Source organism: Sinocyclocheilus anshuiensis, unplaced genomic scaffold, assembly GCF_001515605.1.
Source record: "Sinocyclocheilus anshuiensis isolate Anshui unplaced genomic scaffold, SAMN03320099.WGS_v1.1 scaffold1496, whole genome shotgun sequence".
Classification (NCBI taxonomy): domain Eukaryota; kingdom Metazoa; phylum Chordata; class Actinopteri; order Cypriniformes; family Cyprinidae; genus Sinocyclocheilus; species Sinocyclocheilus anshuiensis.
Window position 1 is genome coordinate 517862 of NW_015538031.1, and position 10011 is coordinate 527872.

Here is a 10011-nt window from a genome sequence, read left to right on the forward strand (position 1 = left end):
CACGCACGTTGATCAGAGCGAGAGCAAGAGCGCGCCCATCAACGCGCTTCATTCAGCTGCACTGAACAGGACTCGCTCGAGAAGAATGTATCCAAAGAAGTGTGTTTTTGGCTGTAAGGGAAATATAACCTTGTTCAGCTTACCAAAGAACCCAGCGTTATGTAAACAGTGGATTCAGTTTGTTTTTCCGGGGCAGCAACGGGGTTTTGCAAGTGTGTTTGTTGACGAACGTTTTATAAACAAGGCCCAGTTCGGTGCTGGATTTGCACATCGTTTGATACTGAAAGATGGAGCGGTCCAAGCTATAAAAGATCCCGGTCATGATTCAGAACTGCAGACGGTAAGTGAAACGGCATCAAATGTCTGTTTTGTTGGCAATTGGGTGAAACTGTGTGTGTTATGTCCCCTTTAATTATAGTTATTAGAAAGTGTGTTGGGGGACCATCAAAACAAAATGTTAGCAGATATTAACCAGACAGTCTACTAATACGCTAATGACTATAGTTGACATGTATAGTTGCAAAGTTACTTGTAGTTAGAGCGTCTAAAGTGGATTATCAAAATTAGGGGCCCTATCATACACCCAGTGCAATGCGGTTGAAGGCGCGGCGCAAGTGTTTTCTGCTAGTTTCAGCCCGACGCAGTTCTCATTTTCCCATCCTGCGCCGCGTTGTTTAAATAGCAAATGCATTTGCGCCCATTTGTGCGCCCATGGGCGTGCTGGTCTGAAAACGAGGTGTGTTCAGGCGCATTGTTGGCGCGTTGCTATTTTGAGGAACTGAAAATAGACTGCGCCATAGACCAACTCAAACCTGGTCTAAAGTCTGGCGCAATATTTTTTCTTTGTTATTTAAAGAGCGCGTTAGTAATATGCGCCTATAGGTGGGTGCACAACGTGCGTACACTTTGTTTATTACACACGCAGCAGCACACAAACATTTTTTAAAATGAAAAATTACATTCCGCCATGTAAATAGCGAACCTGCCATGGCGCGAGCGCAACTGGCTTTTAAAGGGGATGGGAGATGAGACTCTGATTGGTTTATTGCACGTTACGCCCAAAAAACACCCATTACTCATTAAGAGAATAGGGACAACCCATTTGGACCATGCGCGCCGACCGTTTTCCCGTCGTTAAACTAGCAAAAGTGGATTAGGACACGCCTTGATTTCACCTGCGCCGTGCGCTTTAGACCATGCGCTTAGATCATTAAAATAGGGCCCAAAGTGTTATAATTATAATAACAACTAATATTAATATACAACTTAAATATTAACAAATTATATGAAAACAGTGGTATGCAGTCTTCAAGTATTCTCAATTACATAAATAATCTATTTCACATAATTAAACAAGTAAACAACACTCACTGCTCTTTATTTATTTGTTTGTTTATGATTTTTACTTTGTCAATATTGTTGTTTGTTTAATATTTATGACACAATAGGCAGTAGCAGTTCTATTAGGCTGCATTTACGCTGGAACACCCAATGCAGAGTGCTGATATTTTGACAGAAATGATTTTCCCCCACCTGTTTACATGTACAGACCCACTGTTACATTAATAACTCACCAGACAAGCAGTTTGACCGAGAAGTGCATTTGCTCACATGCACAGCCAAGCAATTATTCAAAAGCAGCCGTCTGACAGTTTGATAACACTGGTACTGAATTGAGTTTGTACTTGGGACTATATATACACACACATATGCCAGAGCTGGGCAATATTGCAAAAAAAATCATGATTTTTTCAGAACATTTGACCGGTGTAAATGTAAAACTAATTCACTTGTTAAATATCTTTGCAGAAAAAAAATGCAAGATAAAAACATCCTGTATAATATAAAACACATACACACTTATACATTTACATCAACAGGAACTGTTCAACAGGAACACAAACTATTCTGTGCTGTTCTGAGAGAATTCTGCTGGCCCATGAGCACTTATGCCATTTTAAGCTAGAAACCCTTTTGTTGATTGCTGCAATATATCCAACCATGAATCAAACACCTTGAAGGACTTAAATAAGTGCTGATTAGCATGACCGGCAAATGCCCCAATGCAGCAAGACACTCCTATTCATTTTCATTCCCGGCAGCCGGCAAGCTATAAACGTCCAACACCACCACAGCAGATTCATTCTTAAACATCAAACAAAAGGAAGATGAATAAAATATCACTTTCCTTTAAATTAAATATGAAATCTCTTTTCTCTGCAGCTTCCTCCACTTTGACTACCTTTCTCGCTAATCAGCTTTGACTACAATTCCTCTAATCTTCCAAGCAGTCAATCCATTTACCTTAATATGTTCTCTTTCACACCTCTGAGCTTTAAAGGCAGTGTAATACGTTACAGTGTTTTACTTAAGCCGAGCCATCTGGTTTCATCTTTTTTTTTTACTTTTACAGTACTGTGAAGAATCCTGTGGTCAATCTTCTTCTCTCTCTCTCTCGCCCACTACTGCATATCTCTCTATCAACAGGCAAGCTGTGGTACGAAGGGATCCATTGGCTTTGTAAACTGTGTGCACTTTTGTTTTAAGGGAATCTTTCTGAAGGAGCTCTGAAGTGGAGGGGTTAAATCTAGGGAGGATTCTGAAAATTACTTCCCTAGTCTAATAAAAGAATGAAAACTCTTTGAAAGAGTGGAAGAAACGGAGAGCAGCATTTCAATACCTATGCCTCAAAAGGCCTTTGAAACCTCTTAGCCTCGACTGCTGGAACATCTTTCTATAGTCTGTTTGGGAAGAAGAGAGAATGAATATGTGGTTGATGTTGTTTCTCTTGCTTCCATCTGCAGTTTATCTGCCGAGCAACCATCGATGATTAGAGAACATTAACCATTTGACTATTCACATTTCATTCTGACTGTTCTTCATCGTGTCCTGGCTGCATTCTTAAGATGCTCAAGAGGAGAGCTATATTGGCTGATTTGGTGCTTTATTCCCATGTCTGATGTTTGAACCAGGATTCTGGGTTTGTGAATCCATGAAATTCTGTTTGAAGTAATGAGTTTGTGATCGGAGGAACTGATTTTGCACAGCACAGATGTATAAGGGTCTGAATCAGCTGCAAAACAATGATCACTTCCAATGAAATAAATGTAGTTTGCAGAAACACATACAAAAAACTGCATAGATACAGTATACATACTGTATAGTTCACAACTTTGGTTAGTCACAACTGATCTTTGAAGTAATTAATGAGAAGAAATGAGTAATGCCACTCAAATGAGTAATGGTGTTTTTCATACATCATTTACAGAAATGCAGTTATTCTGCTAAATAAAGAGTCCTTCCTGCAAATCACAACCTTGATGAAGCAATGTAAAGTTGAATTTATAAATACACATTGCAATAAATATTTATAAATGAGCTGATTCACAGACAGACAGAAAAACACAGACATGCAAGACTAAAACTGATGCTCAGAGTAACGAGGAAAGTTTTTCATTTTTCCACTCTGTTTGATTGCAGTTATTAATGAGTTTAATGGGGAGAAAACGGAGATGTTGCGAGTTGGTTTCATTGTCTGATTCCTTAGCCTTATGCAACTCCTAGTACACTTGTAACGCCAAGCCAGCAGGAGGGAGCCCTCGCCCGAGTACTGACCATGCTCCACTCCCTCTGCTTCCCACACAAGGTAATCGTTCCGCTGTGGAGTTTGCCATTGAATTCAGAATGCTCGCTGCCCAGAGTGGATGGAATGATGTCGCTTTAAAAGCTATGTTTCACAAAAGTCTCAACGGCGATCTTCAGGCAGAACTTGCATGCAAGGGTGAGGAGTCCTCCTTCTCCGATTTTGTCACACTCGCCATCAGGATTGATAACCTCATGAGACAAGCTTTCTGCCCTTGTGTATGACGAACGATCTGCTTGCTTCTTTGACTTTCACCCTCTGCCTGATTATTGACATCTGTTTAAAGCCTTGACCTTTAATAAACTTCCGCTCATGGATTCTAACCAAACTCCAGCATCTCTGTTACAGAATACTTCGCCTCCTATGAATCCAGCGGAAGTGTCGAATCTGCAAGCAGCATTCTCATACCAAGCTGAAATGCTCCAGAAATATCAGGAACAACTCACCAAGCTGCAGACCGTCAACGAACACCTGACGCACTACATTCAATCTCTCCCTCTACCCACTCCTAAGACTGTAAGTCTCGCTCTTCCTGACAAATTTGACGGTACCGCTGAGCAATGCAAGGGCTTCATTCGCCAAGTACAAGTTTATCTGGATCATCAAGGAGAGAGATTCGAATCAGAGGGCAAAAAGTGCGCTTTCATCATGACACTGTTGACGGGCAGAGCTGTCGACTGGGCTGCAGCCGTTTGGGACTCGGATTAATGTCTTCCCCTGAGGAACCCATGCAAATAAACGCGCCCCGACTATCTGAGAGTGAAAGAGAACAGAGACCACATCAACAACTGTGTTTTTACTGCGGTGAATCAGGCCACCGCAGTTTAGGATGCCCCACAAGCTTCAAAAGAATCCCTGGGTAAATATTGAACATTTTGCCCTTTTAAGCAACAAGTCATTCACACTCCCTGCTGTCTTAAGAACTGATACTCTCTCTCTTGACCTCACAGCGATGACTGACTCCGGAGCCGCCCTGATTCCCCATTGTTATCGAGATCTCTCTGATGTATTCAGCAAGGTAAAGGCCACACAACTTCCTCCACATAGACCTGGGGCCTGTGCCATCGATCTCCTGCCTAACACACAACCCCCCAAGAGTAAAGTATATCCACTGTCCAGAAACGAAAGTCAAGCCATGGAAGAGTATGTGGATGAAGCCTTGAAATCCGGTTTTATCTGACCATCAACCTCCCCAGCAGCTGCAGGATTCTTCTTTGTGGAGAAGAAAGATGGTGGGTTAGGATCCATCACTCATCGAGGAGTTTCATCGAGCCAGACCCGACCGCCCAGCACCGAGACCACGGGGACGTCCACGTCGAGCTCCAGGAGTCGCTCCTAGAGGGGGGGGTTCTGTAACGCCAAGCCAGCAGAGGGAGCCCTCGCCCGAGTACTGACCGTGCTCCACTCCCTCTGCTTCCTCTGCTTTCACTTCCTGTTTGACTCATATAAACTGAGACCAGTCCATGTGCTGATTGCGAAGTATTGCCAGTTTACCTGCCTTACCAAGCGTTATTCTTTCTCTGTTCCTGATTGATTTCCTGTGTATGATTCTGCCTGACTTCTTGACTCACGGTATTTGTACTCTGCCCCTTTTGTTCTGACGCCTGATAGGACTGATGTTTGTGTTTGGACTCATTGCCTGCCTCTCCACTATTGTCTCTGCTTCTGCCCTTGTGTATGACGAACGATCTGCTTGCTTCTTTGACTTTGACCCTCTGCCTGATTATCGACATCTGTTTAAAGCCTTGACCTTTAATAAACTTCCGCTCATGGATTCTAACCAAACTCCAGTGTCTCTGTTACAACACTGATCAATTTGTACATTATTTTTTAATTCAGTGAATAAACTTTGGTTTTCCAAATTCTTCAAATTGAAACCCCAGTGTCTAATCAAGCTACTATTGTTTTACATTTGGGGAAATTTAATACATACAAAAAATATAGGCATCTACTGTATGTACAATGAATCTATTTAGAATAGTGCCAGATAACAAACCGATTGAATTCTGAAGGCTAGTGGCCTAGAGATGAAGCTGAAATCAGAGTAGATTAAAGATAAAGGCTTGAGACAAAACTTGATTTTGTCTGTTTCTAGAAGTCCTTAGACAAGGGCTCCATTAATATGCTCCGCAGTTGGAGTTGTTCTCCAAACCAGATGTCAGTGCACTAAATAGTGGTGAAACTGCTTGCCAGAAGTGTTCATAGATTTCAGCAGGGGTGCCATCAGGTCCTTTGTTCTTTGTCAGGGGCTTTGCTATTTGGCATCTGACAAAAAGCTTTACAAAAGTCCATTAGAGCTAATAGGTTGTCTAGTTGTTCTGCTAAAGCACATCACTGTAAGCACCGCATTACAGGCCGGGAAGACTGCTGTTCTACTATTAGGCCATAGAGGCAGAGGAAGAGTTTCAAAACACATTCAGCTTTGGCTTGAGATGGGCCGTGACCCAGTCTGATGAGCCACTGACCCTTTTTCTCCCAGCTGATCAAGCCTGAGAGAAAATCTGTCACTCATTTCATGCATTTCCCACTTAATCTGTCATGGGAAAATATTAAGACTGTGCCACCATGCTCACCATCAGGACCGAATCTGAGCACTCAATCGATCTGGGGCTTCTGCCCAAAATAGAGCTCAAAATAAGAAACAGATCAAAATCTAGTTGTAATGTTGAAAGACGAGAGAAAAAATGCAAATGCATAATTTAAGATAAGAAAAATATAAGTTGAACAGGTCTTTAGTCATTAAACATCCAAATTCAAACAAAAATGTCAAAAGTATATCATTTCTAGATCTTCCTTTTTTTGTTTGAGGGAATGTTAAGAATCTGTTTTCTATCAGTTCTTCATGTTCTCCATGAGACTTCTTTAAAACAAAATATGTAAATTAAATGCTAAATAAATCCTTTTAATTCCTCTTACCTTGCCAATATAAACTTCAAAGGCAAAGATTAACATTGACGCTTAAGCTTCAGTACAATACCAGCTGATGCACACATCTTTTTTAGCAAAAGGATAGACTCTTTCCATCTGTTTTCATTTTTAACTATATGAAGTATATGGTGTTAATCTAAACAGGCATAATTTTGGGGTTACATAGTTTAGCAGTCAAGTTTTATGTGTCTGTCCATGGCATGCAAAAATGAAGCAAATTATGGTTAGACATATTCAGCATAAATGTGCAAGACAAACTTTGAAACAGGTTCCAAGATTCAAAATTAGTTGGTCTTTGTGTTTTGCTGCAATCCTAATCCTTAATCCTTATTTCTTGAATTCATGTGTATAAATAAACAAAATTGTAAGAATAAATTCTAAAATGTTATTTTGTGGAGAGAGGTGTGCACATGTTTTGTTTTTGTTTTGTTTTTTACCCAAAGGGGAAAAAAGGGGGGGGGGGACTGTCAGGGGAAAATAGCTCATATTCTTTTGCAAGTTGGCTAATTGGAAGACAAGAGGAAAAGATAAAATCGGAACAACAACATTGCCAGTAGGCAACAACTTACAACTTGAACAAGTATTCACAGAATGCGGGTACAGAACACAAATAACACTTCCCTATAACAGCATTTTATGTGTGTTAATTTATGCCCTCTAGCAATCCTACAGATATACCTACATGACAACATGGTGCATTCCCTTTCTGAAACCTATTTAAATCACAACATCTGACTTGATTGCATGTATTAAAATAAGACTGCATATGCTAGCATTACTTAATACAAAGTTAATGTAAACTAAAAACAAACAACACTTTGCAGCACCCATTAATCTTGGTTAATATTAATTTCAGTCAATACTAATACATATGCAAATGCATATAACATTATTAAGCATTATTTTCACGAATGAACATAAACCAAGTTTAATACATGTAAAATAAGATAATTGCTAGTGCATAATACCAAATACATTAACAAATATTAATGTATGCATGCATAGCATATAGCAAACTAATTCTTATTGTATGAAAGTGTTACCAAAATGTTGTATTTATTACATGTTTAATGAGAGAGAGAGAGAGAGAGAGAGAGAGATTTTTACAATACTTTAAGACAAACCAATTACCACAAACATAATTGATCAAATACCATTAAATCAACATATAAAAAATGTATTCATCCTCTACAACAGAGCAAAGTACATTTTTGTAGCACCAAATACTGGAATTTTTTTTCAGATCATTCATCAAACTATAGTAATTAAAATCTATTTTTAAATGAGCTTTCAATGTTTTAACAAATATGAATACCACATCATCATCAGATCCCTTCACCCTGTTTCGTCTACTCATATACACAGCCATCTTTGCTTTTCCCAAAATAAAATTAAAAAGCTGACACTGCTCCCTCTTTTTCTGGGAATACCTATAACCTAGAATAAACATCTTTTTAGAAAAAAACTACACCAAATAAATTAAAAAAGATTCTACAGCATGGAAAACAGAGGCTAGAGACGGCAACAATCCCATTTGACAGGTTATACTCAAACAAGTCCCGTGTACGACTGGCTCTTGAAAGCAACCAGTACAATGAATCATGATATCCCATCCTCTCCCGTTTTAACAAATTCCAGCTGGCAGTCCATTCGAGTTGAATTGTTTTAAGTCTATTAAGAACAAAGTTCTGCTCAGTCCACCCAACTGATTCAAAATAATGCATGCTAGCGGTCTCCACACCAGGTCTGCAGCACCACAGGGAAGCCCCTGTATGAATTGGAATCGAACAGATGGTCTTCTACTACTCAGGTGGATCAAACCTTGTCCTCCTTCATCCCTCGGCAAATACAGTACACTCTGAGACGTCCAGTATAATCCTTCCCAAAATAAATCAACAAAAAGCGCCTGAACCTTTGACAGCAACTCAATGTCAGGCGATGCCATAAAGTTTGACGAAATCAAATTATTAATAAGAAGAACGCAACCTCTATAAGACATTTTTTGGTGAAATCCACTTCAGTTTGACTATATGACTTTTAACCCTCTCAAGGACATTATCCCAGTTTTTAAGTCCAAATGTTCCTTCACCCAAAAAAACACCTAAATATTTTAGCCTTTTTTGGGGCAGTAATATAAGAACCACCCTCCTGCAACTTAAAGGTAAACATTCTTTATAACATTCTTTATTCTAAGCTATCATTCAGTACTGCCAAAAGATCTTCTCCAAATACAGGCCAAAAGGATTTCTAAAAAATCAAGAGGTAGTCCATCTAATCCAGGAGTTTTTCTGTTCTGCATTTTTCAATCTCAAGAGCTTCAAAATAGCGTTGGTCTCTAGTGGCTTCAGCTAGGCCTTGGAGTTTCTCCACTTCAGACTCCAGAGCTTTCATGGAATGCATCAAGGCTTTGGTGACATTCCTATTGTATTGTTGACACAATTGCTTTGTTTGAATTTTTAATCCCACCACTGCTGTAGAGACATAAAATCACTTTTTGTTATTAGATGATTTTTCCAAAAAGTCACAAAACTTTTTTTTTACATTTTTTATCCTCTAAAAGAGCTGTATTAAATTGCCAGTAGGCACTACTAGGCTTTACACATAAAAAAAAAAAAAAAAAGAATTACAACACTAGAGTGGTCAGAAAAGTCTGCTGGACTAATAAAACTATTAACTATTACATTGACATGATGTTTAAAGCAATAAAAGTGATCAAGGTGCCAGGCGCGACACAAGTGTTTGTTGCTAGTTTCAGCCCGACGCAGTTATCATTTTCACGTCCTGCGCCACATTGTTTAAATAGCAAATGCATTTGCGCCCATGGGCGTGCTGGTCTGAAAATGAGGTGTATTCAGGCGCATTGTTTGCGGGTTGCTATTTTGAGGCAACTGAAATAGACTGCGCCTTTGACCAACTGAAACCTGGTCTAAAGTCAATGGTGCAATATTTATTTTTTTGTTAATTAAAGAGCGCGTTAGTAATATGCGCCTATAGGCGGGTGAACAACGCGTGTACACTGCTTTTTACACACACAGGAACGCGCAGCAGCACACAAACATGCCAAATATTAAAAATGAAAGGATTACAATGTAAAAGATTATTATTGTGCCCCGTAGATGGTCTGCTTGCGTGCTTTAACCTCACGCACAAGCAGAATCTTTCCTCTCTGGAGAAGCGTTCAGTCTTTGCTCTTGCAAATTCTGCCATGTAAATAGCGAATCTGCCATGGCGCGAGCGCAACTGGCCTTTAAAGGGAATGGGAGATGAGACTCTGATTGGTTTATTGCACGTTACGCCCAAAACACACCCATGACTCTTTAAGAGAATAGGTACAACCCTATTGGACCATGCGCCCGGCGCGCCGACTGTTTTTCCCGTCGTTAAACTAGCAAAAGTGGATTTGGACACGCCCTAAGTGCACCTGCGCCATGCGCTTTAGA

At 39.9% G+C, this 10011-nt stretch overlaps 1 long non-coding RNA gene across 1 annotated transcript in view; it reads right to left on the minus strand.

Moving 5' to 3' along the window:
• LOC107680497 (uncharacterized) overlaps positions 1-10011 on the minus strand; it is a 16375-nt gene that overhangs the window by 5242 nt on the left and 1122 nt on the right. Inside the window, exon 2 of the long non-coding RNA XR_001633156.1 lies at positions 5356-5362. This is a non-coding gene — a long non-coding RNA (uncharacterized LOC107680497). The remainder of the gene's footprint in view (positions 1-5355; positions 5363-10011) is intronic.